Source organism: Schistocerca nitens, chromosome 4 (assembly GCF_023898315.1).
Source record: "Schistocerca nitens isolate TAMUIC-IGC-003100 chromosome 4, iqSchNite1.1, whole genome shotgun sequence".
NCBI lineage: Eukaryota > Metazoa > Arthropoda > Insecta > Orthoptera > Acrididae > Schistocerca > Schistocerca nitens.
The window spans coordinates 590,638,590-590,648,394 of NC_064617.1; positions in this window are offsets into that span (position 1 = coordinate 590,638,590).

Sequence of the window (9,805 nt, forward strand, 5' to 3'; positions counted from 1 at the left end):
GAATGATACCTGCTGCCTGGCTAATGTCACCTTATTTGGTTTAACAGTCAAACCGGCCCCCATCAACCTAGCTAAATCTTGCTGGGTATGTTCCAAATGGTCTTGAAACTAACGACTATAAATTACCAAATCGTCCAGGTAATTGTAAACACAGACTAATTTCAAGTCTCCAAGAATATTATACAGCAAACGAGTAAGGACGACGGCTCCAGTAGCCAACCAAAGGGGACCCTATTAAACTCAAACAGATTCCAATCAGTACAAAATGCTGTAACGTGTATACATTCTTTGGCTATGAGATTCTGATTGCAGGCTTGATTTAGGTCGAGCACAGTAAACCAATTAGTCCGGCAAACCAAGTAAAAGATTTATGAGGATCATCTAAAGAAACCGATTCGAGGACAACCTTCTTATTTAGGCGACAGTAGTCAACAACAGGCCGAAAGTCCCACCTCTGATTCTTAGGGAGGAGGAATATAGGGGAGGCATAAGCAGATGTAGGAGGCCTGATAACTCACTGGTCAAACATTTTGGAGATCTTTCCCCTTAGTATCATCATCTTAGGTGGTGGGAGATGATATGGGGACTGCATGATAGGAATATGGTCAGACGGACGAATATGCTAGTCAAGAACATTAGTAAATCCCAGTCTGTCACATAGAAGCTCTAGGAACCTCTCCAACAAACCCAATAGTTCAGAGGCCTGCTGGGAAGAAAGATGGGTGAGATCAAACTCACTAACCTTAGCATCAACAGCCAGCATTCCCGCATCTCGATGCACCTTACGTTTAGTACACCCACATAACCCAAATTTCTGTCGAGAAGTGCACTTAAGGAAAAAGGTGTACCACGAATAATCCAACACAAGACCAGTTTTACTGATAAAATCTTATCCCAAAATCAAATCGACCGGCAGCTCCTTAACCAAGGCCAAAGACATGGGCCATAAGAGATCCCCAACCGAGATACTCCGTCAGACCCACCATGCAGAAGCAACACCTGCCCGTTGGCAACCCGACATCTCTGCACCGAAGAAGGGACTGGCCTAAGTCTCACAAGATGACCAAATTCAAGAAACCGTTCCAAGCTCAACAATGAAAAGGAGCTACCAGAATCCAAAAGGGCACAAATAGTTTCGCCATCTACTCGAGAACAAATATAAGGCAGTGGGGATGATGACCGAGCAGCAACACGGCCAAACCAGGCTTTAAAGGCTCCAGCCCGGGGTCGCTGCCCAGCCAGGTGTCTTTTATTGACTCTGTGTGTCTGTGGCTGAATGAAAAAACGAACTAAATGCCCGTTTCGACCGCACCTGAAACAACGCCGCGATTCCCCTTGAGCAGACTCAGCAGATGTTAGTAATGTGGAGTTCCTCTCGGTGACGACCACGGGCTGAACTTTAACTTCACGGTGTCTATCGTCGAAGAGTGGCAATGCGGATATCGCTTCAATGGTGGCTCAAAGTTGTTCCGAAGTGGAGGGACGACCACGAAAAGCAAAATGTGACTTATCCTCCACTCGTATTCCCCTCAGGGAAACTGAATCTAATCCCCGTTCTGGCAAGTCGACTAACAAGGCGAACCAGGCCATCCTAACTCTTTCCACGTATTGATGCAACTCCTCCCTCTCTTGCTACATCTGCCAAATGTATAGCGACACTCGACCTGTTTACGAACTCCCATCGTCAATCTTTCGCTGATTACAAGCTCCCTCAACTGCTGCAATGAAAACTCTTCGGCCATGGTCCTGGATACCAGCGTCCTCAATAGAGACAAAATTACCTGATGCCAAACCCCTAACGGATCAGTGTGTTGAAACAACAACCATAACAACCTTTCAATTTGATCGAGTCGGTCTACAGCTAATTCTGTGATGTCTCGAAACAGATTCACCAGGGGATTAGGCAATTTATCAGACGCCCCAGCTAGCCCCTCAGATGACATAAGGGCGTTATTACCGGGCTCGCTAGTGCACCGCCCGGAAGATAACAAACCCTGCTCCCCTGTCCGCTTCCCATTATGCTCTAAACATGTGACCTTAAACGGCAATTTGTTAATCAAGGACCCCAATTCAGCGGTTGATTCCTTATCACAATCCTCTAACTTTAATGTCCTTAAATCATATATCTGGTTGGTTAAATGTATCAACTGTGCCCGCACCCTGTCTGATTGACACTAGGTTCAGTGACCTCTAAATTGCCCATGTTGTCCTCAAGACTCCTAACAGCCCTATACAAATACTCAAGGGCTGCCTTTGTCCCACCCACAACATCCGGCATGACGTCAACTGACTGAAGAAGGGTAGTACGCATGTGGGCTGCTAAATCCGGAACACTACCGTCAATAGGGTGGCGTTATATCGCCAGCTAATATGTGAGGTGGTCCTTCCTCAATAGGCCGATCCTGAGCCATTGTATGACCGCCATTAAAGACTTGATCACCTAAAACAGGTTCAGTAGCAAAGGCAGAAATCGTACAACACTAGCAAAGTTTAACAAATCAAACCAACAGCAACTCAAATGGCGATATTACAATCGTAACCACTCTCTGCTACCAGTAGAAACAACGTAGTCATGGGAAGGTAGGATTCGGTTACGATTGTGGACGGAGCCGTAATCAGTTACTATTGGTTGCCTTTTACTGTTACACACAATTTATTTTAACCAGTAATTCCTGCTCAACAATAAATAGAAATACCACACGTTATTAATAAAGGAATAAACAACTGTGTGCATAATAGTGTTTTCAGTGACTTACAGTTTAGCAAATCACCATTAAATACAGATACAGCAGATAATATTTTAAAAGCAAGGCACTGTGATCTGGGCAGAAGGCCTTACACGCCAAGAACAGCAATAAATTAAGAATTGTTTGAAACTCGCTGCAACTTACAAATTAGGTACTGAAAGAAATTTTCAAACTTAATAAACCACGGAATAATGTAGATAGAGAGATAAAAATTGATACACATGTTTGGAATGACATGAGGTTTTATTAAAACCACCTCATATCGCTAGAAGCGTGAAAGATCTCTTGCGCGCGTCGTTTGGTGATGATCGTGTGCTCAGGCACCACTTTCGTCATGATTGGCCTCCCAGGTCCCCAGACCTCATTCCGTGCGATTATTGGCTTTGGGGTTACCTAAAGTCGCAAGTGTATCGTGATCGACCGACATCTCTAGGGATGCTGAAAGACCACATCCGACGCCAATGCCTCACCATAGCTCCGGACATGCTTTACAGTGCTGTTCACAACATGATTCCTCGACTACAGCTGTTGATGAGGAATGATGGTGGACATATTGAGCATTTCCTGTAAAGAACGTCATCTTTGCTTTGTCTTACTTCGTTATGCTAATTATTGCTATACTGATCAGATGAAGCGCCATCTGTCAGACATTTTTTGAACTTAAGTATTTTTTGGTTCTAATAAAACCCCATGTCATTCCAAGCATGTGTGTCAATTTGTACCTCTCTGTCTACATTAATCCGTGATTTATTCAGTTTTCAAATTTATACTGACTTTTTGATCACCCGGTAGATTATTATCAGCAACAGATGAGCAAGGCACATATAACGTGAACATCACTGGTCATCACTTGCGCCACCTTAGAAGTAGGTCCACACAAGTCGTCGTAATATTGTGGATACCTGTAGGAAATTGTTTTTCGGTCCATTATATGTTATCTCATATAGCCCTGCGTGGACAGATGTAGCAGAGGGACAACCATTGTGCACAAGGGGATTATTTGGGAGTTTTGGGGAGAGTAAGCCATGGAAATTTTTAAGGGACTATGTAATTAGTAGACGCACGTGATGAACGAAAATATTTTTACTCTTATTTCGGTTATTACATTTAACACCCACGTGATGTAATGTGTATTAAACGGTCTCACAATAATTTTAAACCAGTACAACGATAAAGTACAACACTATACTAAATAATTTCGTTATTATAAAATTATATTGTGTTTCACTTCATAATTTCCATTACGGGCTTCTGAGGTTCTTAGCTTCTAAAAATTTTTTGTTTATTTATAGACGCAATTTCATCCTTATGACACAGTCATAACCGGTTTCTGCTATACAGTGACCATCTTCATATTCTAAAGGCGGCATACACTGAACACAGGTTAATGCGTTGTGTTCAATGTATGCCGCCTTTAGAATCTGAAGATGGTCATTGTATGGTCGAAACCGGTTATGACTGTGTCATAAGAATGTGATTGCGTCTATAAATAAAAATATTTTACGAAATAATCACTCACTCACTCCATTGACAAAATGTCGTTTTTTCCAAAAAAGTTCTTAGCCTCTATAGACTTAGAGTAAGCTTTTGATAATGTTGACTGGAATACTTTCTTTCAAATTCTAAAGGTGACAGGCATAAAATACGGGGAACAAAAGGCTATTTACAATTTATTTAGAAACCAGGTGGCTGTTATAAGAGTCGAGGGGCACTAAAGGGAAGCAGTGGTTGAGAACCGAATGAGACAGGGTTGCAGCCTATCCCCGATGTTACTCAATCTGTATACTGAGCAAGCAGTACAGAAAATAAGAGAAAAATTTGGAGTAGGAATAAACCCTTTGAGCACTGCAGACGTGATATGCCGCGGCGCTCCACCTTGCCGCGGGGCCAGTGGACGTTGTTTGCCGCTGATATGGGCTTTCCTGTTGGCCCTGCAGACGGCATTCGCCGCACGGCCTGGCCGGTACTAGAGTCCTAATGACGGCTTACCGCAGCCGGTTCCATTGCGTGGGCCTGCGGACGTCAATAGCCGCTCAGGCTTCATGCCGGCCCGACGCAAGTTCTTTTGTGCCGTGCTCTCCTCGAGATAGATGTACCCTGTTTATTGTTCTGTGCCGCTGTACCTGCTATCTGGAAACACTCTGCTACGAATTTCACAGTTGCTGTTCGACATTCGCATTCGTGCTAGCTGGTTCATGTAATCTTCTGCATTCTCCTTCTGTGGTGTCGTTTAGCTACCCGCAGTTTCATCAGGATTTTTAGTGTGTTGTCACTTTTGAGTTCCACAGACAAATGGCACATCGGTGTCGTTGCACTGACGAAGAGACACTAGAGATACTGACAAGGAGTGACATTGACAGTGAGTGTGGCATCTTCAATCAATGTAGTGACGATGAAGATTTATCAGAACAATCTCGTAGTAATACACCTCCACGTACTTCACCTAGTACAGTTCGCCAGGACAGTTCTTCTTCAGATTCTGAAAGTGAAGACAAATCGACCCGTAAAAAGCCACGCCATAGTGAGAATGAGAGATTTGATTGGCGAAAAGGTGATTTCAATCCAGCAGTTCATGCAGTTGATGACTCATCTTCAGGACATAATTGCCAGCCAGCCTGATTCAAGCGTTCTATGCTTTTTCGTGCTATTTCTATCAGAAGATCTGTTGAAACTTATAGCACTTGAAACGAACCGATTTTTCACTTTCACGATGGCAAATACGTCGGAATCAGTTCGTTCTCAACTATCCACCTGGAAAGATACAGGATTTGAGGAAATGTGTAGCTTCTTTGGTATTTGGCTCCTCATGTCCCGTGTTAAAAAGTTGAGACTAAAGGAATACTGGTCCAGAGATGTAGTTCTGAGTACTCCAATTTTCGGCGACGTTATGTCCCGTCACATTTTAGTGACAACTCGGCCAATCGTGGAGATAACAGTTTGTTTAAAATTAGGAAAGTAATTGATACAGTTCGTGTGGCGTTCCGCAGTGCATTTAATCCATACAGATAACTGTGTGTCGATGAAAGCCTATTATTGTCAAAGGTCGCTTATCTTTTAAACAATACATTCCTTCGAAACGAAGTAGGTTGGGAATCGAAACATTCGAGTTGTGCGACTGTAAAACTTGATACGTCTTGGATTTCAGTGTATACACAGGCACAACAGAAATTTAAGTCCATAATTGGGGGAAATTTGGTGCTATCGTGGCAACACTAATGAAGCCATACCTTGAACGTGGACATACCCTGTATGTCGAAAATTGGTATACAAGTCCAGCCTTGTTCCTCTGGCTTCACAACTCCTGTACGTAGGAGCAGGCGCAACTTTCCAGAGCTACAAAAGAAACTGAAACGAGGAGAAGTTGAGTTTATGTCAACTGAAGCTATGGTTACCAGTAAGTGGTGCGAGAAGAGAGAAGTGTTCATGCTGACTACCTGCAACACTACAGAAATGCGTGACACGGGAAAGACAAACAGGACGACTGGCGGAAATGTAATGAAGCCGCAATGTTTTGTTGATTACAATGCAAAATTGGGAGCAGTAGGCCACTCCGCTATGCTATTAAGATCTGTTGCATCTGTGCGTAAATCTGTTCAATGGTAGAAAAAGTTTTTTTTCATGTTTTGGACCTTTGTGATTTGAAAGCAGACTTTTTTCACAGATCGGTGACAGTGGGCAAAATATCATTAGCAGATTTTCATTTAAGTCTGGTACGAGAACTTGTGGAAAAATGTGCTACAGAACGCAGAAGAGATAGGAAAGGAAGACGCTCTGATGACGATAATCCTCTTTGGTTTAATGAGAGGCACCTTCCACATGTAATTACAAGTGACCAGTCCAAGAAACGCGGACTATGGCGTAGATGTGCAGTCTAATCGATACAGAATGGGCGTTGAGAAGCGAAATATGAATTCAAAACATGCAATGTCCATTTATGCGTTGACCCATGTTTTGAAACATACAACACAAAGAAGAACTTTTATCCAAGTTGTTACAGCTGGAAGATTAAATGAAGCCCTTACTTCTGAAAAAAGTTACTTAAAAATGTAAAAATAATTACAAAAATTTTAAAAACATTTGACATCACCATTGCCGGTCCAAAGCCCGGATGAGAAAGAAGGATGGGAAATATAACTGCGAAAAAAAAATCACCGAATTATCTGAACCTGAAGAGCCTCTCAAGATGAATTACTTTGCTGACAAAAACCTTATGTACGAACATGTGAAACATACAGTCTGTGCTGATAAACACAGACTGGATGCTTCAAATGTTCCTACAGAAGGTGCAAAAATAAAAAACTTAGTACTAATATATGGATTCTTCCATAACTTCTTGGTAGAAGTTAAACCTTAAACTTAGTGAAAATTTCATTAATTAAACAAAAAATTCTAGCATTATTATTACTACAAAATTGTAGCCTGGGTTGCGGTAAAGATATTTATTTAAGCGGTGACTACTTTCGGGCGAAGACTATTCTCAAACCACCATGTAAAACAAAGACTGTGACAAACACATTACAGCTGTTAATAAAACCATAGAAGATGGATAGCTATCGATTCTCTATGGTTTTATTAACAGCTATAGTGTGTTTGTCACATCCCTTTTTGACATGGTTGTTTGAAAATGTACTTCGCCCAAAACAAGTTGCCACTTAAATAAATATCTTTTACCGCAACCCAGGCTACAATTTTCTAGTAATATTCAGTAACAGATTGCTGCCCAATTTTTCCAGGACACTGCATTTGTGAAAAAATTCTAGGCCTACACTTGGAAAGGGTGTCTCAGCACACGGTCAGTTGCACACACTCACCTGTTTCATTAGGAATTAAAGGTGACGTTTAATTAGGTAGTTTAGAAACTTGGGTATTTCATTATCTAATTCTTAAACAAAAGTTATAAATCACTCTCTACTCCTGTTGTAGAATAATAATAGCATCTCATATAAAGGAATTGAGAAATGTTGAATTTTTTATTTTGAAGTTTCCTTGGGGATTATTTATTGGGTTAATGCTCTCAAAATATAGTGATTAGCTTCGAAAGCATGTCTCGGCATCCTGACGCTTCCCTCAAAGGTTGTTTGCCGGCTAATTATTGCGCTAGTACAGAAGAACGTCAACGTTTAGTGGTTACGGATTCTACAGCGTTTACATCGTAAGTTGCGTATTAAAATCTGATAATTACCGATTAGTATGCCAAATAAAACACAGATGTATACTGAGACCTTATGAATATTCTCATGAACTTATTGCAAATGAAAGAAAGTCTTTGATGAGGAGTTACCTGTTATCAGCGTAAGCAGTTTCATTGTACTTTAGGTCTGTCGAACAATTCATCTCCAGATTCAAAGCTATGGAATAAGTATCCAGATATCCTTCATTTATTTGTAACGTCGGCGATCACACTAACTGTGGGACTGTCACGACCGCCGTAGTTCCAGTAATACTCAGGCCAGGGCGAGGACGGCTGAGCGGAGAGATCAGGCACACACAATAGTCCGCGGACGTGGCTGCCAACACAGGTACACGGATTAGGCGGCCCCAAGGGCAGGCTTGACACGGCCAGCCGCACGCCCCAGTGCAGCACTCAAAGGTTTAAAATCCAGGGAGAAGAAATAACAATTTTGAGGTCTGCCGATGACATTGTGGTACTGTCAGAGACAGCAAAAGACTTGTAAGAGCAGTTAAACGGAATTGACGGTATCTTGAAAGGAGGAAATAAGATGAACGTCAACAAAAGGTTAATTGAATGTAGTTGAATTAAATCAAGTGATGCTGAGAGGAATAGATTAGGAAATGAGACACTTAAAGTAGTAAATGAGTTTTGCTAATTGGTAAGATGGTCGAAGTAGAGAGAATATAAAATATAGACTGTCAATGGCAAGAAAAGCTTTTCTGAAGAAGATAAATTTTTTAACATCGAGTATACATTTAAGTGTCATCAAGATCTTCTTGAAAGTACTTGTTGGAGTACAGCCATGTATGGAAATGAAACGTGGACAATAAACAATTTAGACAAGAAGAGAATAGAAGCTTCTGAAATGTGGTGCTACAGAACAATGCTGAAGATGAGATGGGGAGATGAAAATATTAATGAGGAGGTATTGAATAGAATTGAGGAGAAGAGGAACTTGTGGCAAAAAAGTCATAAAAGAAGGAATCGGTTGGTAGGACACTCTCTGAGGTATCAAGGGTCCAAATTTAGTGCTAGAGGGAAGTGTGAGGGGTTACAATTGTACAGTGAGACCAAGAGATGAATACAGTTAGCAGATTAAAGGGATGCAGGTTGCAGTAGGTACTCTTAGATGAAGTGGCTTGCACAGGTGAGAGTAGCATGGAGAGCTGCATCAAATCATTCTTTGGACTGAAGACCACAACAACAATGACAACAACCACAACAAGTTTCTTAGAGTTTTGATAAGCAGCGCAGGGCCATATATGTACCGTCATGACATAATATAAGCTTAAGGACAGTATCACTAGCATATGTACCACTTCACGGTGCGGTAAGTATTGGGAGAGTGGCACACCGCATCTATCGAGAACGTATTCTGCACCACCACAGTCTGTGAATATCATATTCGTCCGACTACAGAGGCTTCGAGAAACTAGTACGTTCACGGTTACAAGAGTTTACTGTGGCGAACGTACACCAGGGTTTGTGGACCGCGCGGATGAAAGCATGCGTCACAGGTAGGCTTTGTAAAAAGAACTGCAGGGTCGCCAAGTGGAGCAGTTCCTGTGGACGAAATACCTCACAGCTCATTGTCTCCATCGTGTGGGTGCCGTGAAGCGGAACATTTGGAAGCGATCTCTTCTTCAAAATCATTTACATCCAAAAGGTACATTTCCAGACATGGGTTCCTTATCAAAACTTCACGAACAAAGTACTTTTTACAACCAATAGAGACTTTCTTTGGGAATTGTGAAACAGCCTGTAGAGTCAAGGTATATGTTATTATTTCTGATACACTAAGAAAAAGTGAAATAGAGACAATATTAATAAACAATGGAAGAAAACTTCTTAATCATTAAGAACAAATCAAAATAGAAGGAAATTA